We start from the raw sequence: 23,849 nt of genomic DNA on the forward strand, positions 1-23,849 counted from the left end.
CCATCGCGCGTGCTGTGGTGCTTCCGGGCGTCAACCCACATTCTTCCTTCTTTGTTCTTTCCTGCTGATGCCCTGTGCCTATTTTTCAGACTCCTTCCCAAGACCCTGACTTCTTACTGCCAGGATTTGGAGCACGAGAGTTGCAAGCGAGACAGTGAAGGATGGTTTGGGGGAGGCACGCTATCAAAACTGTAACGATCTAAGTTACGCTAAGTTACACATCCTCACACTTCAACTTCAGTCCAATTATACCAGCTGAAAAGACACATCAACTACCACCCTCCTACTCAAGTGTCCCGAGGAACCTGGCTGTCTGTGGCACAGGGAAATGGGTATCTGCTTTCCCACCACCACCCCCCACACACACACCCCTGCTCCAGACTGGGATCCCAAATCATGAAACCAGATAATGGCCGTTTGACCATCCAAATGCAGCTTTCTGTTCAAATTCATAACCTGCAAACTGAAATGTTCCTGACGTGTTAATCGCCCCTCAGATTTTTCTTCAACTGTATGGTTAAGAAGGAGAAACACACTCGCTCTCTCTCTGATGCCTTTATATGTGCTAGCTTGACATTAAAAGAGCTGTTAATATTGTATAAACTGTTATACCATCTGTGTTATAATTCTGCCTCATCAGGTTTTATGGAACACCCCCCTCCATTTCCTTCATTCCACCAGGCATGTCATCAAAGGAGAATAAATTAAGTATTGTGCCAGAAAATGTGGTCTACTTTCTAAAAGGCATCTATCTCTAGCTTTCAGAAATGCCTCTTGGAATGAGCAATGTGGAAACAGTGTCCCCATTGTTGTATAGGAATGTCATGAATTGGATCCCCACCCCAGCCTTTTATAGAGAAAAAGAATAAACAGCGTTCATCTGAGTTTAAAATTATCATATTTTATAGCATATGCTAACATGCTAATGAGATGAGGTATTATCGCATCTCTGCCGAGGCCATTATGGATAATTGAGCTTTGTCCACCCGCCCAACCAGATTGTAAACTCTGTGATGGTGGAGACAACTTCAACTTTGTAGTTTTAGGAGCCCCTTTCAGAGTGTGTTGACACTTCCATTGTTGGTCTAGTGACTAGGTTGAATATTTGTATTGGGGGACATCAGAAATGCCAGCCCTTTTCCACTTGGTAAATTCTATTTCAACACCAAGTGTTTACCAGCGACCAAACCCCGAATGGAAGGTACTAGATAACATGAGCGATTCTTTAACTCTGTTGAAAAATATATAACTGAGAGATCAAGCAATGTTCCCCTAGGAAATAAAGAGAAGTCTAGGGAGTTTCTCTGTAAAGAGTTAGACAGCTCACAGAGAAGTTCCTTTTGGTGGTTTGGAATAGAAAGGGGTAGGAGAAGATTAAGGGAAGCCAGTTCAAAGTGTACGAGAGGGGTTTTTGCATCTCAAAAGGGGGAGGGGGTGGGAATCTAAGAAGACCCGGGGCTGGGATTTTGGGCCTTACCCTTTCCCCTGACTGCTCGGTAAGCTTCCTCTCCCCAAACCATGTGGTGGTGCGGAAAGGGACCTGGAGAGAGAGAGGGTCAGGAAATTTCTGTTTCAGTCTGCGCTCTGTCACTAACTAGCTGAATGACATTTAAGCAAATCACTTACTAGATTACCTCTGAGGTCTCTTCCCACTCCATAAATCTTTGCTCTTTATCTCCTTCCCCCCTCCTTTATGTTCTTCCTTCTCCCCCCAACCCCCACCCCTTCTTCCTGGTCTTCCTTTTAACTGCAATAATAGTAATAATGAATTAGTTACCTCTGGAGAGAGAGCTGAGACGGTGTGTGGAGAATTAATGGAGACTTGGCCTTTTTATCTCTGTCGTGAACTTTTTTCTTTATTTCCGTGCGTTTGCTTTATTGATTGAATTACAATTTCTCATAAATTTTAAGGTGCTTTATTACATTTGAGTATTCAATAATCTGCCCAAAATGTTCCCCTTTTGTGGATATAAACGTTAACACAAAACATTTGGTCACAAAGAGTGCCGTAAATCAGGGATTCGTGTGGAATTATTCCACATGGACCTACCGTATAGGAAAATACTGCACAAGAGTGAGCCTTGGAACCTGACTCTCAGGGTGCGCTCTACCTGATCTTTTATGCTATGAATAAGGGTTTCCATTCATGTAAGTCAGCAGAAAGGTTCTGGGAAGCCCTTTGACTATGATTGTGTCTGAAGTGGATTCATACTTTACCTCCTGGCATGGACACGTGACTAGCAGCCATTTGGGCAGATCAATGGTCTCTGGTTCTCTCTCACTCTTGAAGGGCCATTTCGAGTTACGCCTCCCGCAGAAAGCCTTCCTGTGAAATCAGCACGCCGTGATCTCTGCCTTCTCTGAACCAGCACGGCGCTTGAATCCCATTTTGTTGAAACTGAGTACTTGGGTATTTAGAAAGAGAATAATGATTCGTGGCCTCTGCTTCAGAGCTGGACGTTTTCCAAAGCACATCAGTGTACCTACATTATTTTGTCTGATAGTCACCAGAACGTGGGAGGTAGGTGGTGGAATCTGTCCCTATTTCCGCTGGCAGAAGGCGGGACCTACAAATGCCACAATTCCATGCCATCTCTGTCCTTTGTGCACTTCACATTCACGAAGCCTGCTCCTCACTCCCACCTGGCCCTTGAGAAATGATCTTAGCTGCTCTCTCCCCTCCATCAGTTCCCTCAAACAAGGGATACCGGTACCCAAGATGCTAAATCTTTGGTGATTCTGTAGCTTTATCATTCATCAGCAGAATAGCCTGGGTAGATTTTTCACCGAAACTCAAAATACACTTATTTATGTATTTATTTTTAATTTAATCATTTCTTTAAGTTTATTTATTTGGAGAGAGACAGAGACAGTGTGAGTGGGGGAGGGGCAGCAAGAGAGAATCCCAACTGAACCACCCAGGCACCCCTCAAAACAGATTTAATAATTCAGACCCCTCTCCTCAAAAAACACTCCAGGCAAAGTTAGGATGCACAATCTGTGACCTCGATTGAGGGCTTACTATGTACCATTACCACTCTAAATACCTTATATAAATATCTCACATCATGACCCTATTAGATAGGCAGTTATTAGTGTTACCCTTCTGTTCTGGATGATGAACTGAGGTTCTAAGAGGACACGTAATTGGACATGATGCAACCTGAGCTCCAGGCCAGTTGCTCAGTACTGTTTCAGAAATCTCCACTCGCGTCACAAAAGAGACCCAGCAAAGCCATGATGGGAGCCTTTGGATTAGTAATCAGTTAATTCCAGTGTTAGTGCCAGCGATAGATTGTGGCTTCCTTCAGAGCTTCTGAGACGGAGGGAAATAGCGTTTTCTGGAACAGAGTCAAAGAGTGGTTTTACCCACCGATGAGAAACTTAATGGGCTAGAGTTTAAGGACAGGGACGGCTGGTTCCTTTAACACTTTTGAGCAGTGCTCTCCCATAGAAAGGTAATACAAGCCACACATGTGATTTTACATTTTCTTGGAGCCACATTCCAAGAGTTTTAAAAAAGGATGAAATTAAGTTCAATAGTACATTTCATTCAACCCAAAATATCCAAAGCATACTCATTTAAACATGTAATCGACATAAAAACTAGTAAGGAGATGCTTTCCTTTTTTGTATTAAGTCTTTCAAATCCCATGTGTATTTCATACATGGTGCACATCTCATTTCAGACTAAACACATTTCAAGTGCTCCACGGCACACGTGGCTAGCGGCGACCACGTTGGACAGCACAGGCTTAGGGGATTTGTGCTGCCTGCTGGCACCGACCAGTCTATTAATAGCACCGGCTACTCTGTCTCCCTCTTTCTTATTCATCGTCCACAGCGTGGCTGTTAGCAGTTAATATTGCTTTGCCAATGTTTCCAGGTCATCGAGCTATCTCCGTTGATAAAGGGTTCACTCCATATTCATCTTATAATAACAGCTAACATTTATTGAATGTGTATTATGTGCTAGGCATGCTTCTAAGTGCTTTTGCTTTATATATATAAAGCCATAAAATCCTCACAGCAACCCTATGAGCTGATCTTTTTACCATCTCCCCACTTTCCAATTGAGGAAACCAGACTTATTTAACTGCCAGCCCGGGTTGGGGTGGGGTAGAGAGGTGGTTAAGCTTGTGGGGCTGGAATCATGGCTCCACCACTTAATTAACAGTTGTGTGGCTTTGGGCAGTTAAATAACTTTGGTTTCCTCACACACATACGCACACGCACACGCACACGATATCAAACACAAACTATAGTGTTCATAAAAACCATAGCATTGTAGAGCTAGAAGGGCTCTTAAAGACCATCTCGTCAACAAAGTGCAGCTCAGCACGGTGAGGAAGGTTACTCAAAGTTACAGGGCGGAACTAGAACCCAGATAAACTGACTCCAAGCAACTTAATGTCTACTAGATAACCCCTATGGTAGTGCTTCCTGCTTGAAACGCAGGGTCCAACAGTGCAGCCCGTCTTGTCACTAACACACACTTCATCCAATATTTATCTTCTCTGCCAAAATACCATGTTTTCTTGTGTCCCAATTTGCAAAAAGGCTTTTTAGAAACTTAAAATTGGAGAGCTCAGAGTTACAATGGATTCCTCTTGCCTTACTCTGTTGTGCCTCTGGTTTAAGCATTTACATTGTTTTCTAAATGCTTCACCAAGCCAACAACATATCAAGTTCTTTAAGGATTGAGACCCTATCATAAACACTCATTGGAATTCCTACATACTGCCTAGTTCTTGAGAATAGATGTGTAATTAACAAAATTGAAATTGTACAATTACCAGTATGAAGAGGTTGAGCTCAGCCCTTTCGTTTCAAAGATTTATTTTTTCATGATGTTAAAACGGGCTCCTCGGAAAGCATTGTTACCAGCTTGACCTTTAGGATTAGTGCAGGTCATTATTTCAGCCAAAGGGACAGCAGTAACATCTCACCAAGATTCTTTCTTTCAGCAACAAACTAGCCACCGCTCTTTCCTCGGATCCTTCTATTTCAAAGTGGAGAGTTTGATGGTAATTTAAATGTTGAAATGTGTCCCACTTAAGTCCAAAACATACGTGATTTCGTATTTAACCCCCCCCCCACGGCTTTTATATATTATGTTTCAAAGTGGAGATGGCTGTGAAACTTGACCTCAACCTGACTTTTTAGAAGTGCTCAGAAAACTGTTCTTCTAACAAGCATGATGAGAGCCTGCTCTTTAATGATTTTTTTGGCCTGCCTACATAATTTATTCTAAATCATTAAAAAATAAAAATAGTTTACATTAAATAAATACTTGAGTATGAAAGAGGATGGTCTCACCCATTGTTGGATAAAGACTGAAAAGCCTACAAAGGCAGTCCCAGTGTAGAATAGTGTAGCAACAGCTTAATTCTCAGGAACTGTTACTTAACAGAACTTTAAAAAGAAAAATGACATATTCTCAAATTATTTATAAAATCATGCAAAAAAAAAAAAAAACACCCCACTTCAGGGACCATGGGAAATTAATTTTGTTCTCGCTTTTCACGTTTTCAGAGCCTACCTCAGTGAACAAAATGCTAAGTACAAAAACACGTGAATTAACATTTAGGTGGTTGAGCAAGACTCCTGGTTTTTGTTTATTGCTCTTTGATTTTTTTTTAGTAGCTCATTGTAAAAGCCCTGGGGCACACCTTCAGAATACATGAATAATGTCAATAATAACTAATACAGCCTGCTATGGAAAATACTCTGTTTTCAAAACCACAGGTTAGTTCCTGGAAGTCAGCCGGTCAGAGAAAGGATGTGGTGTAGCAGCAAGTTGAAATAGCTTGTACAACAAAGGAAAGAGATCTGGTGACTTCTGCCTCCCAGAGGGTGGAAATCGGAAAGAACTATACTTAAATAGCTCATTCAGAAAGCATCGAAGGTGAAAAATTCATCCCATTTTGAAAAGCTTCACTAATCACTTTTGGGAAATCAGGTGAGAAAGGAACTCCTGTATCAGGATAACACGATGAAAATAAGTGTTAACTCCGGATTCAACAAATCAGTCCGGTTCATTTTGCTTGTTAGATGGAGGGCATGGACATCACTTTTTGAACAAGCCCCCAAATCCCAGTTCTCATTGTTGTGAACTGAAAGAGTCATTGTAATTCACCTGGCTTGACAATTTCTGTGCAGCCGTGGCGTTCTGAAGCCAAATAAATTCCACAAAATAAACTCATCGCAGGCTCAGGAAAAGCAGCTCTTTTGCAAATACCTTGTGATCAGGCTCTAGGTCACGACCTGGGTCTTGAGAAACTTGAGTTAGTAGATGTTAGTTTTTCTTAGCTCTTTGTTTACCCTGGACTTAGACATTTTGTATTATTAAAAACCTGTGGCTTTTAAGGACATTCTATTTATCTTTCCAGGCTTTTTTGATGGAAATGCCTGGATTTTCTTGGAAACAGGGATTTTATTGTGGATTCCTGGTGCCCCTTGGAGAGGCTTATTTTTCTGGACAATAGTTTTCCTTAGTGTCACTACTCTTTTCATCTCCCAATGGTCACAAGCTCCCAAGGTCGAGAAAAGTGCATCCTTTTGTTCTAAGGAATCTGAAATTCCATTTTAAAAACTGCTGCAAAAGGGGCACTCGGTTAGTAATTCAGGGCATATTTCTACCACATGAAGTATCCAGAGGGGCTGGAGACCTCAAGACATTTGGAGAAAAAGAAAATCCAACTCCATTCAAAGTCAAAGAATCCAGCAGGAGCGTTCATACTTTGATTATTGCCACTTAAGAGTTTTAATCTCTTCTTATCTATACTCAAAGTATAGGCATGCTTGCCTTCATTAGAAGAATAGGACCCGGCGAACGAACTTTGCATAAAGAAGTAAATTATACCATCGCCTCTGACATTAAGTGGGATTTTCATGGCGTGAAAAGTTCTGTTGCTGCAGAGGGCATCTCGCCCTCACTATGGCATAAACATGACAATGTTTTGTGCGTTGATATGTGCTATTGGTGTATGTTAGTTTCATCAATAACCTCATCCGTCAGGAAAAAGTGGTCAGCATTTTTAGTTCAAATCCACACCACTAGCCAATAGCCGCATGAGCTATTGAATAGTTACAGTTTAATTAGCGAAAATTAAGCAACATGTAGTTACATATTACTAGTCACTTTCTGTATTGGGCAGTGAAGATATAGAGTATTTCCGTCTTTGCAAAACGTTCTGCTGGACAGCATTGCTTCAGAGGGTACTTATTCTTTGCTATGAATCTTAATACCTGGCAGCAGAAAATGCTGATTGTTGTTGTAGCTTGCCATTCACAGAAGCCCAGCCTTCTAGAAGATGAATGGCATCTCTTCTCCCCAGTCACAATGTGGAGAAATTCACTGAGGCCGGTAATTTGGTGTGATTTTTAAGAATTCTGAAAATTTCCCTCAAGAGTTGTTAGTTACTCTAAGCTATAATTAAAAACAAACAAACAAAACCCCTCAGCGCCTCAGTGCCATCCAGCTTTGACTAAGCAAAGAAGACATGTGGCTTCCTCTATTATTTTTTTCCTAGCCAGGCTATGCAGAACACTGTAGAAATTGTATTTATGCACATAAACATTAAATGCACATAAAATTATCATTGAAGACCGTTAAGGGAAGATGTAATGGTAACACGTTGTAAAGAGATTGCTGTTCAAAAATCCATGTGATTCTCTGTGTGTGTGTGTGTGTGTGTGTGTATGTGTGTGTGTGACATTTAAAGATTTTATCTTCAGGTAATCTCTACACCCGACGTGGAGCTGGAACTCAAAACCCTGAGATCGAGAGTCACATGCTCTACTCCACCGCCCAACTGGCTTGCTCGGGATTCCTTGAATCTGTATCATGCTGTTTTCATCTCCTCCCCTTTGTTCGTGTTCTTCTTGCCCTCTGGAGGCTATCTCCACCTCTGCCTTTCTGAGACATAGCCATTCTTCAAGGTCCGTTTGAAAGGCCACCTCTTTCTGATTCCCCCAGTTGAAGTGACCTCTTCTTCCATTGCATTTTCACTGCGTTGTAAATTAGTGTCTCGCGTCCCTCTCTGGACCATAAGTTCGTTGGCACAAAGATCTTGGTCTTTGTCATCACTGGATCCCTCCACCCACTTGGCAGGGAGCCGATGCTCTAGACAGGGGAAATTCTACCAGTTTCCTAAACAGACACACAAGATTTTTTAAGCTGCGTCTGTACCGACAGACCCAAGGCATTAGCACCGCACGCGTGGCTTTATGCTACATGTTAGCAGATATTTCACCCATGCCCATTCATTTTGGTTCATACAGATCATTTGTATTCTTAAAATTAAAAGAAGGCACACTCAGGGGCACCTGGCTGGCTCAGTGGGTAGAACATGCGACTCTTGATCTCAGTCAGGGTCATGAGTTCAAGCCCCATGTTGCGCGTGGAGCCTACTTAAAAAAAAAAGCCCTCAAAAGATGACACATGCAATTTCACTTAGAGGAATTTATCCAACAGTCGCACTCCCACCTATATAGAAGAATGTTTATGGCTTCCTGAGGGAAGTGAGCAACACCGTCTAGGGGGTGTTCTTGCCAAAGCATTAAACCTGAATCTAATGAAGTCTCCTGATCAAACCACCAGTTTGCAGGAAATACAAGGAAGAGAGAGAACGTGTTAAATAACACCATGCAATGCAGTCAGAAAAACCCAGAACGTGGGAAACCGTAGGACAAACAACCCAGTTTTGCCAACAAATAGATTGCAAGGAAAAAAAGGGAAGGGGGTTCTAATTTAAACTTAAGAGGGTGACTTCAGTAAGAGGCACGTCAATCAAATGCAATCTTGTGGACCTTGTTTGGATTCTGATTTTTAACAAATTAGCTTTAGACGACTGTCCACAGGGGAAATTTGAACACTGACGGCACATTATTGATATCGAGAAACTATTGTTAATTTTTCAGGTATGGTAATGATACGCGTTTTTTTGAGAACGCTTATCTTTGTAGATACATGATGAAGTATTTGTAGAAGAAGTTTGCCTCAAAATCCTCTCTTGGGGCGCCTGGGTGGCGCAGTCGGTTAAGCGTCTGACTTCAGCCAGGTCACGATCTCGCGGTCCGTGAGTTCGAGCCCCGCGTCGGGCTCTGGGCTGATGGCTCAGAGCCTGGAGCCTGTTTCCGATTCTGTGTCTCCCTCTCTCTCTGCCCCTCCCCCGTTCATGCTCTGTCTCTCTCTGTCCCAAACATAAATAAACGTTGAAAAAAAAATTAAAAAAAAATCCTCTCTTTAGGGCAGTGGAGGAGTTAGAGCGTTGGGTGTTCAGTACATAGATCACTGTGCCATTTTCTCTATGTTTGTGTATCTTCTACAGTTTCCTCTTAAAAAGAGGGAGGTGTGACGTTTTATGGCAGCATGGTTTGTAATAGGAAAGAAACCTAGAAACAACCTGTATTTCTAGAATAAGGACTGGCTCAATAGGTGAATGTAGAGTCACACATCGAAATACTATGATATTGTTAAAGATACGACAGATCGATCAACCGATCTCCTGATATGGAACAGTCTCTAAGATATAACAAATGAAAAATATTCCTATTTATATTCATATGAATAATAATACGCTCCCATTTATGTAAGACAGGGGATAGATCTACACATTCGTGCTTGTACGTGTATAGTAAAAGTATTTTACTATATTTAGTATTTACTTTCGCTAAAAGTATTTGTAGGAAGTTGCTAACCGTCGGTTGCCCCTGGAGAAGGGGCTGGGTGTTACAGGAGAAAGGGGTGAGCGACAGGCACTCGCTACTTTTACGGTTTAAAAAATACTTTTTACTTTTTAGCACTCGAAAATATGGCCCAGACCATATCAAGAGCTAAACTTCTTGAGTGGACTCATGCTCTCGAAACAAAGAGCAAATTGGCAAGCATTCATCTGTCCTCTGTGTCAAAGGAAATACAGGCATTTCTCACTCCCGAACGAGAGAAACATTCCTATTTGGAGGTTCCCCAGAGGAACCTATGTTTATAACTAAACACATGTTTTCAAGGGCTACGGAGCTGCGGAGGAAATTTGACCCTCCAGAGCAGTGGCAGAGATCATCTGAAACAGCAGATAATCCAAACTTCATAATATTTTGTTTTGAAATGCACAATATTATTTTTAGAAGCGGTCCATTTGTGTTCTTAATTATGTTTTGCCGAGGATAACGGGCAAATTAAAGTGAATTTGTAGTCTCTGAGCACCCCCCAACAGAAGGTGGTGGAAGACATATGGGCCAGAAATACGCGTTCTGGTATAGGGGATACTGATGACCTATAACTAGGTCAGGAGGTGGTGACTGAGGGTTTTTATTTCACTTCCCACCACCATTCAGACCTTCTGCCTTTGCCTTCGTATGACCTCCCCTCCAAACCCTTTCTGAGAGCATTCCATCTAATTTTCCTCCTCAACCGAAGTTTAAAATAACAATACCGGCCTGGAAGGAGAGAAGAAATCATTAGCATCCTTCCTATTTATAAAGTAAAAAGATTAGGATCTTTTTCAATTAATATGTTCCACATGGACAGCGCCTTCGTTCCTGCCTGGTGAAAGGTGAGTGTCCTGTGCACCAATTCCGCCAGGTCTACGGTTTACCAAGTAGGGCAGAAGCTTTAGGTGGACAATGTGGAAAGCCGTGGGTCACTGGTAAGAAGGCATCGCTTCCACCAGTGTTGTCGTTCTTGTTTGGGTGTTGCGGTGGTGGTCGGGGATAGAGCCGACGGCGAAAGCAAAAGCTGAAAAGGCAAAAACGAAATCTCTGCTCCCGATCACCGCCTGCCTGACATCGTGCTGGGTGCTTCTGGACACGGTACCACGTCTCATCCCCACGAAGACCCAGGGAAAGAGGTGAAAGTGGGGAGCAGCTGCGTGGGGCAGAGAGGGAAATGGTGCCGCCCCCTCCAGATTTCTGGCTTGGCCGGCTGGGTAGATGTGATGCCTTTAACAGAGATGGGGAAGTCAGCAGGAGCTGCAGATTTGGGCGAAAGTTACGAAGAGTTAGTGAGTTCATTTTCCACAGGATAATTGGTGGGTCAGTAGGTCCTGACGGGTCACGTGGTGCATGTGGGTCGTAACCTTTTAGCCAGTGAAAGAAACAAGCCATCCTTTCTATCCCTCTGAAAATCTTAATTCCCACCATATGTTTTACTGCCCATGGCACATTACAGATCACTGATCTATTTTTTAAATGCCAGAAAACTGTATTTCTATTGTTCTTATCCTTAAACGTTTAACACTTCTATCAGCAATAGAAAAGTTTTATTTTTCTTAAGTGCAAATAACATGGGAGTATATTTCGTTCACTGTAATAGCAGTGCTCCCCTAAAGTGGCATATTTATCCATTCGTTTTCAACTCCCTTGAGCGATGTACTTCTTTAAAGAAATATGAGTATCCAGTAAAACATAAGAACATGCTCGACCTCGCTCACAGTTTAAGAATGCACGTTAAGACAGCATTATTCACCTTCCCGTGTTGGCAAGGGTGTGGGGAAATCGGTAGATCCTCTCCAAACATTAATAGTGGGAATGTAAATCCCCAAAACTTCTCTGGGCCCAACAGCCATGCATTTAATCGCTCCACACCACCTTGCAATCCAAGTTTTGTAACTTTTCCCTACAAATACATGCCCACAAGCAGAGAAAACATTATTTAAGAACGTTCATTACAGGGGCGCTTGGGTGGCTCAGACGGTGAAGTGACCGACTCTTGATTTCGGTTCAGGTTGTGATCTCATGGTTCATGGGATCGAGCCCTGAGTCTGGCTCTGCACAGACAGTGTGGAGCCTGCTTGGGATTCTCTCTCTCTCTCTCTCTCTCTCTCTCTCTCTGCCCCTCCCCAATTGCCAATCACTCTCTTTCAAAATAAATCAATAAAATGTTTAACAAAGACATTCATTGCAATACTGAAATAGCAAACAGCTAGAAAGAGCTTAAATATCCATGACTGAGTAGTGAAATAATGAAGGTACATCAGCCAGAGGAATAGCATGCAGCTGTTAAAGAGAATAAAGGAGGTCTATTTGTACTGGACCTTACCTTCCATGTAATGCCCTTGGCGTCTGAACAAAAGTAAACAAAAAAATTCTTTCTCTCTCTGCTTGCATATTGTAGAAAATTTGGGGATGAGTTTGCAAGAAACTACTACTGTTTCTAGGTGATGCCTAGAGACAAGATTAGGGTATGACAAAGACAGAGGAAGACTTTTCCTTTCACTTTTTACCTTACTCTATTGTTTGCCTTAAAACCAAAACCCATGCCTAGGATCCGAAACAATAGAAAAAGATGCTGAAAATTTTCCCTGCAAATAAAATATATTAATTGTGTAAGCTTTTAAAACCTATGCCTCCTGGGGCACCTGGCTGGCTCAGTCAGTGGAGCATGTGACCCTTGATCTTGGGGTTGTGAGTTTGAGTCCCACGTTGGGTGTAGAGATTACTTAAAAATAAAATTTTTAAAAGAAAGAAAGAAAGGAGTGCTTGGGTGGCTCTGTTGCTTGAGCGTCTGACTCTTGATTTCAGCTCAGGTCATGATCTCACAGTGTGTACGATGGAGCCCTGAGTCGGGCTCTGTGCTGACGGCATGGAGCCTGCTTGAGATTCTCTCTCTCCTTCTCTCTCTGCCCCTCCCCTCACTCTGCAAGTGTGGGGAGAGGCAGAGAGAGGAGGGGACAGCAGTGAGTCTGATGGGGGGCTTGAACTCACAAACCGTGAGATCATGACCTGAGCTGAAGTCAGATGCTCAACGGATAGAGCCACCCGGGTGTCCCTAAATAAATAAACAACAACAACAAAAATATTTCAGTATCATTTGTTGAAAATACGATCCTTTACCCACTGAGTCGTATTTGCACTTTGTAAAAAATCAGTTGTCCCCTATATATGTGGGTCATTTCTGAGTCTGTATTTTGTTACATTGATCTATTTGTCTTTACTCTAATACCACACGCTTGATTACTGTAGCTTTATAACATGTCTTGAAATCAAATAATGCTAGTCCTCCAACATTGTCCTTTTTTTCGAAGTTATTTTCACTAGTCACAGTCTTTCAAAATTCCATATGAATTTTAGAGCCAGTTTATTGATTTCCACAAAAAAAAAATCTTCTGAGATTTGGATTAAGACTGCGTTGAGGGGCGCCTGGGTGGCGGAGTCGGTTAAGCGTCCGACTTCAACCAGGTCACTATCTCGCGGTCTGGGAGTTCGAGCCCCGCGTCGGGCTCTGGGCTGATGGCTCAGAGCCTGGAGCCTGTTTCCGATTCTGTGTCTCCCTCTCTCTCTGCCCCTCCCCCATTCATGCTCTGCCTCTCTCTGTCCCAAAAATAAATAAACGTTGAAAAAAAAATTAAAAAAAAAAAAAGACCGTGTTGAACATGTAGATCAATTTGGAGAGAACTGATAACTAAGTAGAAGTGAGCCTTTCTTTTTGCAAATATTTTTTTTAAAGTAATCTCTAGCCCCAATGTGGAGCTCGAACTCATGGCTCTGAGATCAAGAGTTGCATGCTCAGTAAATTGACTGAGCCAGCCAGGCATCCCTACAATTGAATTTTTTTTTTCTTGATATTGATCTTGTATCCCACAACTTTGCTAAACTCAGTTATTTGTTGTAATAACTTTTTTGTAGCTTCTAGTGGGGTTTTCTATAAAGATGATTATGTCTCAGAGAACAGAAACAGTTTTACTTCCTTCTTTTCTATCTCGAAAAATTTTCTTTTTCTTGCCTTATTGTGCTCATTAGAAACTCTAATAATACATTGACTATAAATGGAAAGGACAGGCATCCTTACCTCGTTCCCAATCTTAGAGAGAGAGCATTCAGCCTTTCACCATTGACAATATCAGCTGTAGGTTTTAGTAGATGCCCTTTATCAAGTGGAGGAAGGTTTCTCCTATTATTAGATTTCTGGAAATTTTTATCAGAAATGGATGTTGGAGGGCATCTGACTGGCTCAGTTGGTGGAGCATATGACTTTTTGATCCCGGGGTGTGGGTTCAGGCCCCACTTTGGGTGTAAAGATTACTAAAAAAAAAAAAGCCTTTAAAAATTGTTATTAGGGGCTCAGTTGGTTAAGCATGTGACTCTTGATTTCTGCTCAGGTCATGACCTCATGGTTTGTGAGGTCCAGCCCCACTCGGGCTCTAAGCTGACAGCAAGGAGCCTGCTTGGGATTCTCTCTCTCCCTCTCTCTCTCTCTCTGCCCCTCCCCTGCTCATAGTCTCCCTCCCTCTCTCTCTCTGTCTAAAATAAATAAACTTAAAAAAATAGTTTTAGGGGCGACCAGGTGGCCCAGTCGGTTAAGCATCCTACTTGGGCTCAGGCCTTGATCTTGCGGTTCATGAGTTCAAGCCCCGCATGGGACTCTGTGCTGACAGCTCAGAGTCTGAAGCCTGCTTTGAATTCTGTGTCTCCCTCTCTCTCTGCGCCTTCCCTGCTCATGCTCGTTCTCTCTCTCTCTCTCTCTCTCTCTTTCTCAAAAATAAAATAAATAAATTAATTAATTAATTAAAAAAATTAAGAAATAGTTTAAAAAATTGTTATTAAAAAAAGAGCCTTTTCTCTGCCATTGTAGTGTGTGTGGTTGACTGTTCCTCACCATGTCTTCTAACAAGACTTTCAGGATCAAGCAATTCCCAGCCAAGAAACAAAAGCAGAATCGTTCCATTCCCCAGTAGACGGGGATGAAAACTGGTAATAAAATCAAGTACAACTCCAAGAGGAGGCATTGGAGAAGAACCAAACTGGGTCTATAAGGGGTCGCACATGAGCTGGCACACGTTTTTATGCTGCATGAAGGTCACGTGTTCCTCTCCTCTCCCTCTGTAAACACCCCTACTACCTGAACAATAGACACGTTTTATTGGGGAAATAATGTTTCTTTGTTACTATGCTTCTGTATCAGTAGGTGGGTTCAGAAATAAACATGTGAGACCCTTGTTTGAAAAGAAATGGATGTTGGATTTTCTCAAATAATTTTTCTACATCAGTTGTGATGATCGTATGGGATTTTATTGTTGTTGCTGAGCTACATTGATTGATTTTCTTTTGTAAAATATTTATTTATTTAAGTAACCTCTACACCCAATGTGGTGCTTGAACTCACGACCCCAAGATCAAGAGTTGCACCCTCCTCCGACTGAGCCAGCCAGGTGCCCCCTGCATTGATTGGTTTTCGAGTGTTCCCAACCTTGGTGCATTGTCCTTTAAATAGTTGGCTTAATTTGATATACTAATATCTTATTAAGAACTTTTGTATCTGTGTTCATGAGGGATTGTGGTCTGTAGTTTTCATTTCTTGTGATTCCTTAGTATAGTTTTGGTATCAGATTAATACTGGCTTCATAGAATGAATTTCGAGGTATTCCAGCTTCTTCATTTTCTAAAAGCGTTTGTGTAGAATTAATACTTCTTTTTTAGATGGCAGGTAGAATTTACCTGGAATGTCATCTGAGCTTGGAATTTTCTTTGTGGGAAGCTTTTTAGTAAGTTTAATTTCTTTAATAGAGAGCTATTCAACTTATATACTTCTTCTTGAGTGAGTTTTAGTAGGTGGCTTCTTTGAAAGAAGTCCACTTTATCTAAGTTAGTGAATTTTTTTAAGAGAAGCATTTTATTATTTCTGTTTCTTTTCTGGCCATTATTATGATCATTTCATGAGTTTTTTAACTTAAGTAATCTCAACGCCCAACCTGAGACTCAAACTCACAACCCCGAGATCAAGAGTTACAAGTTCCCCCAACTGAGCCAGCCAGGCACCCCCTAAGTCATTATATTTATAGACATAAGTTGTTCATAACATTCTGTCTTTTAAATATCTGTAGAGCCTATAGTGATGTCATCTCCTTTCATATTAGTAATTTGTGTCTTCTCTCTCTTTTTTAAATATTTATTTATTTATTTGATTTACTTATTTTTAAGTAATCTCTACACCCAAAGTGGGGCTTAAACTCACAACCCCAAGATCAAGAGTTGTATACTCTACAGACTGAGCCAGGCAGGCACTTCCTTCTCTCTTTTTTTGCGATCCATCTGGCTAGAGGTTTATCAGTATTATTTAACTTCCCAAAGAGCTAAATTTTCATTTCATTGATTTTCTCTATTTTTATTTTTTAAAGTTTATTTATTTAAGTAACCTTTACAGCCAGGGTAGGGTTCTTACTCATGACCATAACATCAAGAGTCACAAGCTGTACTGACTGAGCCATCCAGGTGCCCATGATTTTCTCTATTTTCATATTTTTCTATTTTACTGATTTCTACTTTAATCTTTATTATGGGGGGGGGAGGTTGCTTTCTTGGAGTTTTATTTGATCTTCTTTTTCTAGGTTTTTAAGTTGGAAGTTGAAGTAATTGATTCAAGTACTTAGAACTAGCTTCTTTTCTAACATAGACATTTATTGCTCTAAATTTTCCTCTAAGCACTGCTTTAGCTGCCCATCATACATTTTGATGTGTTGTGTTTTCATTTCGATCCAGTTCAAAATACTTCTTTTAGGTTTATTTATTTTTTAAAGTAATCTTTGCAGCCAATGTGGGGCTCAAACCCACCACCCTGAGATCAAGGTGCCCCCAGTTCAAAATATTTTTAAAATCCTTTTGAATCTATTTTGACCCCTGTGTCACTTAAAAGTGTGTTATTTAGTTTCTAAATATTTGAGAATTTCCCAGATGCCTTTCTGCTATTGATTTCTAATTTAGTTCCACTGTGATCAGAGAACATACTTTGAATCCCTTTAAATGCATTGAGACCTATTTTATGGCCCAGAATATGTTCTATCTTGGTCAATGTGTGTACTTAAAAAAAGAATATCTATTCTGCTGCTAGTGGTGGAGTGTTCTATAACTATCAATTAGGGCAAATTAGCTGATAATGTCGTTCAGGTCTTCTATAGCCTTAATGATTTTCTGTCCACTTGTCTTATTTATTGAGGAAGGGTGTTGAAGTCTCCAACTATAATTCTGGGTTTGTCTATTTCTTTTCGCCGTTCAGTTTTTGCTTCATGTAATTTGAAACTCTGTTATTAGGCATATAAATATTTAGGCTTTATGTTATCTTGAAGAATTGACCCCTTTATCATTATAAAATGATCATCTTCATCCTTGACAATAGTTTTATTCTGAAATCTACTTTGCTTGATATTAATAGAACCATTTCGGCTTTCTTTTGATTATTATTAGCACAGTATCTTTATCTGCTCATTTAGTTTTAACCTATTCATCTTTATATTTAAAGTTTCTTTCTTTTTTTCTTTTTAGAGAAAGAGAGAGAGAGAGAGCACAAGGAGGCGAGGGGGCAGAGCGAGAATCTTATGCAGGCTCCATGCTTAGTACAGAGCCCAACTCAAGGCTCAATCCCATGACCTCGGCTGGGATCACGACCCGAGCCGAAATCAAAAGTAGAATGCTCACCTGAATGAGCCACCAGGTGCCCCAAAAGTTTCTTGAAAGTGGCATTAACTAATCTCGTTTTGTTATCCAGTATGACAATCACTGCCGGTTTTATGTTAACATTCTATTCTCAAGTAATCTCTGCTCCCAGTGTGGGACTTGAACTCACAACCCTAAGATCAAGAGTCCCATGCTCCACAGACTGAGCCGGCCAGGTACCCTTGTTAACTTGTTAATTATAACTCTTTGTAGTTAATTCTTTTAATACTTGCTTTGTAGGGTGTATAGCAGGAAGTTCTCTCTTTGCATAGTAGTGTTGCACTGTAAAAATGACCATGGGAGCTGAACTGTGCAAAGAGATCTTAATAATTCACGACAAAGTAACGATGTTCTGTGCTCTTAACATTTTTTACCAAGGTATTAAAATTCCTTTTACTGTTGTTTATAAGTGCATAAAGAAATTTAAAAAATAGAGTGATCTGAATATTTATTTAGCACACTATAATTTAAAATATAAGAAACTTTGAGAATTAAAGTTCCTTTGTTTAAAACAAATTTATCAAGAAGACTTCCTCTTCCAGGAATATGGTGTAGGCATATTTTTCCCTATTTCTCCCTCTAGGTACAAATGAAAATCCTGTACATTATGTATAAAACAAACATGAGAAGACGCTGACGGTTGAATAGAAGCAGACATATCATACGGGCGAGGGATCTCAGGACCCGAGGAGCAATGTGGCGCTGAGTTCCCTGGGTATTATTTTGCCTCATATATCTCAGACATGGAGATGAAGAAGTTGGCACCCCAGAAATGCTAACAGGAACAGCCCCAAAGAGCCCCAATAAACATGTGCCCTCTTTAGCCAAAAACAAAACAAAACAAAACAAAACAAAACAAAACAAAACAAAACCAGGAGAGGGGCGACCTAGCAAGACAGAGAACATTTTGTGTTGATGCTCTACTCCAGCCAAACATCCCAGGAAAAACTGTGGTCCCGCCCCCAACCACAGCAAATGCTGAGTGGATAGCTTAGAATTTGACAGCAGGAAGGCAGTAGCAACATACGGCTGCATGCCACCACCCCCCTCCCCCCGGCTCAGGGTGGTGTCAGAGAAAGCCAAATCGGGAGCCAGGATTTAAAAAAAAAAAAAAGTTTATTTATTTTTGCGGGGGGAGAGGGGCAGAGGGAGAGAGAGAATCCCAAGCAGGCTCTGTACTGTCATTGCAGAGCCCAGTGAGGGGCTCCATCTCACCAACCGTGAGATCATGACCTGAACCAAAATCAAGAGCCAGATGCTTAACTCACTGAGTCACCCAGGTGCCCCAGGAGCCACGACTCTCATCTCTGCAGGCCCATGGCAAGCTTCGGCTCTCTCTCCCTTCCCCACTGAGGTATCCATGGAGTGGTATCAGAGGGGATACTAGCTTCACAAAATGAATTGGGAAGTGTTCCTTCCCCTTCTATTTTCTGCATGGGATTGTGCAAATTTGGAGTTAAATCTTTAAACATTTCGTAGAATTCTTTCATGAAACCATCTGGGCCTGAGGCTTTTCTTTGGGGGAAATTTTACATTATGGATTTATCTCGTATGTAGAAATTTTTTTTTAATTTTTTAATGTTTATTTTTTTAAATTTTTTCAATGTTTATTTTATTTATTTTTGAGAGACAGAGAGAGACAGCGTGAGCAGGAGAGGGCAGACAGAGTGAGAGGGAGACCCAGAATATGAAGCAGGCTCCAGGCTCCGAGCTGTCAGCACAGAGCCTGAAGCGGGGCTCGAACTCACGAGCCGTGAGATCGTGACCTGAGCTGAAGTCGGACGCTCAACCGACTGAGCCACCCAGGCACCCCAAATGTTTATTTATTTATTTATTTAAAAAAAAAATTTTTTTTTTCAACGTTTATTTATTTTGGGGACAGAGAGAGACAGAGCATGAACGGGGGAGGGGCAGAGAGAGAGGGAGACACAGAATCGGAAACAGGCTCCAGGCTCCGAGCCATCAGCCCAGAGCCTGATGCGGGGCTCGAACTCACGGACCGCGAGATCGTGACCTGGCTGAAGTCGGACGCTCAACCGACTGCGCCACCCAGGCGCCCCCCCAAATGTTTATTTTTGAGAGAGACAGAGACAGCATGCGAGTGGGTTGGGGCAGAGAGAGAGGAAGACACAGAATCCGAAGCAGGTTCCAGGCTCCGAGCTGTCAGCACAGAGCCTGACGCGGGGCTTGAACTCACGAGCTGTGAGATCCTGACCTGAGCCGAAGTCGGACGCTCAACCGACTGAGCCACCCAGGCGCCCCTAGAAAATCTTTTAAAAATCACACAAAAAAAGGGGCGCCTGGGTGGCTCAGCCGGTTGAGCATCCGACTTCAGCTCAAGTCATGATCTCACGGTTTGGGGGTTTGACTCCCACGTCGGGGCTTGCTGCTCTCAGCACGGAGTTCGCTTTGGATCCTCTGTTCCCCCTCCCTCTCTTCCCCTTCCCCACTCCACTCTCTCTCTGTCAAAAATCAATCAATCAATAAACAAACAAATGATGTTTATTTATTTTTGACAGAGAGAGAGTGGGAGTGCTCATGAGAGCAGGGGAGGCCAAAGAGAGAGGGAGCCAGAGTAGCTGGCTTTTAATATAAATTTTGATGGTACAGGTAGGGAACTGAAGGGATCTTTTTTGCCACTTCCTTACGTTACTGACAATTCAGTTTACTAGAAAAGCTCCTCAAATTAAGTATTTGTTTGGGGGGGATAGAATAACAAGGGAAAAGTTATACAACTGTACTATGCCAGATAGGAAACAGATCATGGTCAGGAACAGTCATAATCGTAGGGGGACAAATGACAGCCAAGTAGCAACTGAATAGTGGGACTCCTTGTCCACGGCAGTTCATACCATCAGCAAGAAGTGTGCCTTCCTTCTTGACGCCTTCCTTCTTCCTTCCTGAAATTTCCATCACTGCTTTGGGCCTCTTACCCTTTCCAGCCACAGCCTTTTTGGAGACCCCGTCCCAGGCTGTGAGAGCTTGTCAGTGACTTAAAAGTCTAAGTCGTTCTCTGTCTGTCCTACTGCTGTAGAGAAGGAAGTATGTTTTTATACACTTTCTCAGTTGACAGTCTTTTCTGGTATTATTTCATTTATGATCATTAGGTTCTATAAATAATTTCTACCTCAAATCCTTTTTTTTAACACACTAGGATACAGATTCCACTAACGATAAGCTAAGTCGGCCCTCTCCCATCCCCTATCTTGGTCCTTCATTCAAGGGAGCCTATATCACCATCTACCATTCCGGATACTTTACTTCTTTCTTTTCTGTCTTACCATATGGATACAAGATAGAAGATACCCTGAGGACAGGGAGTTTTGTCTATTTCATTATTATTTATTATTTATTATTATTATCATCAGGGCTAGAACATTTCCTGGCTCAAATTAGAGCTCAATTAATTTTTTTTTAATTAAAAAAAATTTTTAATGTTATTTTTGAGAGTAAAAAATTTTTTTTTAATCTATTTATTTTTGAGAGAGAGAGAGACAGCACGAGCAGGGGAGAGGCAGAGAGAGAGGGAGACACAGAATCCGAAGCAGCTCCAGGCTCTGAGCTGTCAGCACAGAGCCGGACATGGGGCTCAAACCCACGAACCGTGAGATCATGACAAACCGAAGTGGGATGCCTAACCCACTGAACCACCCAGGTGCCTTGAGTGCTCAATGTATTTTTTTAACATTTTATTTTATTTTAGGGACACTCGGGTGGCTCAGTCGGTTGAGTGTCCAGCTTCCACTCAGGTCACGATCTCGCAGTTCGTGGGTTCAAGCCCTGCAACGGGCTCTGTGCTGACAGCTCAGAGCCTGGAGCCTGCTTCGGATTCTGGGTCTCCTTCTCTCTCTGCCCCTCCCCTGCTGGCTCTCTCTCTCTCTCTCTCTCTCTTTCTCTCTCAAAAATAAACATTAAAAAATTTTAAAAATATTTTAAGTTATTTTAAGTAATTTCTACACCCAACATGGGGCTCAAACTCACAATTCTGAGATCAAGAGTCCCATGCTCCACCAACTGAGCCAGCCAGGCACTCCAATGCTCAATTAATATATTTTTTAAGAACTATCTTTTTAAAATAATTTTTTAAAATGTTCTTATTTATTTTGAGATAGAGAGAGAGCATGAGCAGGAGAGGGGCAGAGAGAGGGAGAGAATCCCAAGAAGGCTCTGTGTGGTTAGCACAGAGCCCTATGCAGGGCTGGAACTCAGGAACCGTGAGATCATGACCTGAGTTGAAATCAAGAGTTGAATGCCTAACTGACTGAGCCACTCAGGCACCCCTAGAACTATCTTTTTTATTTTTTTAATTTAAATTCAAGTTAACTAACATACAGTGTAGTCTTGGCTTCAGGAGAACCCAGTGATTCATCCCTTACATATGACACCCAGTTCTCATCTCAAAAAGTGCCCTCCTTCATGCCCATCACCCATTTAAACCCATCCCCCCATCTACCTCCGCTCCAGCAACCCTCAGTTTGTTCTCTGTATTTAAAATTCTCTTATGGTTTGCCTCCCTCTCTGTTTTTATCTTATTTTTCCTTCCCTTCCCCTGTGTTCATCTGTTGTGTTTCTCAAATTCCACATATGAGTGAAATCATATGATATCTGTCTTTCTCTGACTGACTTCTTTCACTTAGCATAATACACTCTAGTTCCGCCCACATTTTTAAATGCGTAAATGAGTTATGCGTTAAACATTATGTACTAAACAAAGGAAACCTATCCAGTGTGTATAATGCTGGATCTGTAGGAGAATGTTTTCAGAGTTCCAAATAATGAAATTCCAAGCCAATATGAGAAATACACTATTTGTAGATGATTATTTATTTGCTTTAACGAAAGTGTAGATAACAATGAAAAGCCGTGGGTTCGGTTGTTGAGGAAAAGGGAAAGTAATGTAGGCTATATGGCTTTAAGCATTATAGATCCATTTACAGATGTGTTTTATTCTAGCCTGATCTCTATGAGGATTATTGTCATGTAACTCATACCTCTTGGTTCTAATTCTGTGAGCAACATGGAATTTCTCATTATAATTGTGCTTTTCTTTTTTTAAATTTTTGTAAAGTTTATTTATTTATTTTGAGAGAGAGAGAGGGAATGGGGGAGGGGCAGAGAGAGGGAGAGAGAGAGAATCCCTAGCAGGCTCCACACTCCCAGAGCAAAGCCTGACATGGGGTTTGAACCCACGAACCGTGAGATCATGACCTGAGACGAAACCAAGAGTCGGTGGCTTAACCGATTGAGCCACCCAGGTGACCCCATAATTGTGCTTTTCATGTAGGTCTGCTTCTTGAACGCCTGTTATGTGTCCAAAACGGTGCTAAGTCCTGGGCGTAGAGTGGGAAGATACCAAATAGGGTCTCTACCTTCTTGACAGTTTTTAAAAGTAAGCTCTACTCCCAACATGGTGCTTAAACTCAGGACCTTGAGATGAAGATAATTGAGGGAATAGAGCTCAAATAAATAAACTGACAATAAATATTTAATCACAAATTATGATACATTTTCTAAAGGAAAAGAACAAGATGTCTTTGGATTAGATGGTCAAGGAAAGTGTCTGAGAAGGAAGAATTAAAGTGAGATGTGAATTATGAATAGGAGTGAGCCATGCAAAAAGCATGGAACAATATTGCAGAAGGAGGGAACAGCAAGGGTCAAGGATCTGAGGCAGCAGGGGAGTGGGGAGGCGTCTGGCTGGCTCGATGGGTAGACCATGCACCTCAGTCTCAGGGCTGTGAGTTCAAGCCCCATGTTGGATATGGAGCCTACTTTTAAAAAATTGGAAAAAAAAAAAAAAGGGGGGGGGGTCTGAGATGGAAAAAAAGTGTGACATATTTGAAGAACTGGAAAAAGTCAGTTTGTCTTCAGTATTATATAAAGGGATAATTATGGATATATAGGCAGGAGTTAGATCATACAAGGTTTTGTGGGTAATGTCAAACAGTTTGGAATTTATCTAAAGTTCAAATGCAGTATTTTGTAGGGTTCGACTTGAGCAAAATGACATGATGCAGTTTTCATTTTTTAAAAGATTTTCTTTATTTCTTTCTCTTGTATTGTATTATGTTTTGAGAGAGAGAAAGAGAGAGAGAGTGAGCAAAGCAGAAAGAGAGAATCTCAAGCAGGCCACTCAGTGGCAGCTCAGAGCCTGATGCAGGGCTCGAACCCATGAACCGTGTGATCATGACCAGAGCTGAAATCAAGAGTCAGAGGCTTAACCCACTGAGCCCCCCAGGTGTCCCCAGAGTTTCATTTTTTTTTTAATTTTATTTTTGGGACAGAGAGAGACAGAGCATGAACGGGCGAGGGGCAGAGAGAGAGGGAGACACAGAGTCGGAAACAGGCTCCAGGCTCCGAGCCATCAGCCCAGAGCCTGACGCGGGGCTCGAACTCACGGACCGTGAGATCGTGACCTG

General features: G+C 41.7%; 1 pseudogene; it reads left to right on the top strand.

Moving 5' to 3' along the window:
• Positions 1–14,600: 14,600 nt before the first annotated feature.
• On the top strand, positions 14,601–14,756 carry LOC122477820 (annotated as a pseudogene).
• The last annotated feature ends 9,093 nt before the right edge of the window (positions 14,757–23,849 follow it).

The sequence above is a fragment of the Prionailurus bengalensis genome, chromosome X, assembly GCF_016509475.1.
Source record: "Prionailurus bengalensis isolate Pbe53 chromosome X, Fcat_Pben_1.1_paternal_pri, whole genome shotgun sequence".
NCBI lineage: Eukaryota > Metazoa > Chordata > Mammalia > Carnivora > Felidae > Prionailurus > Prionailurus bengalensis.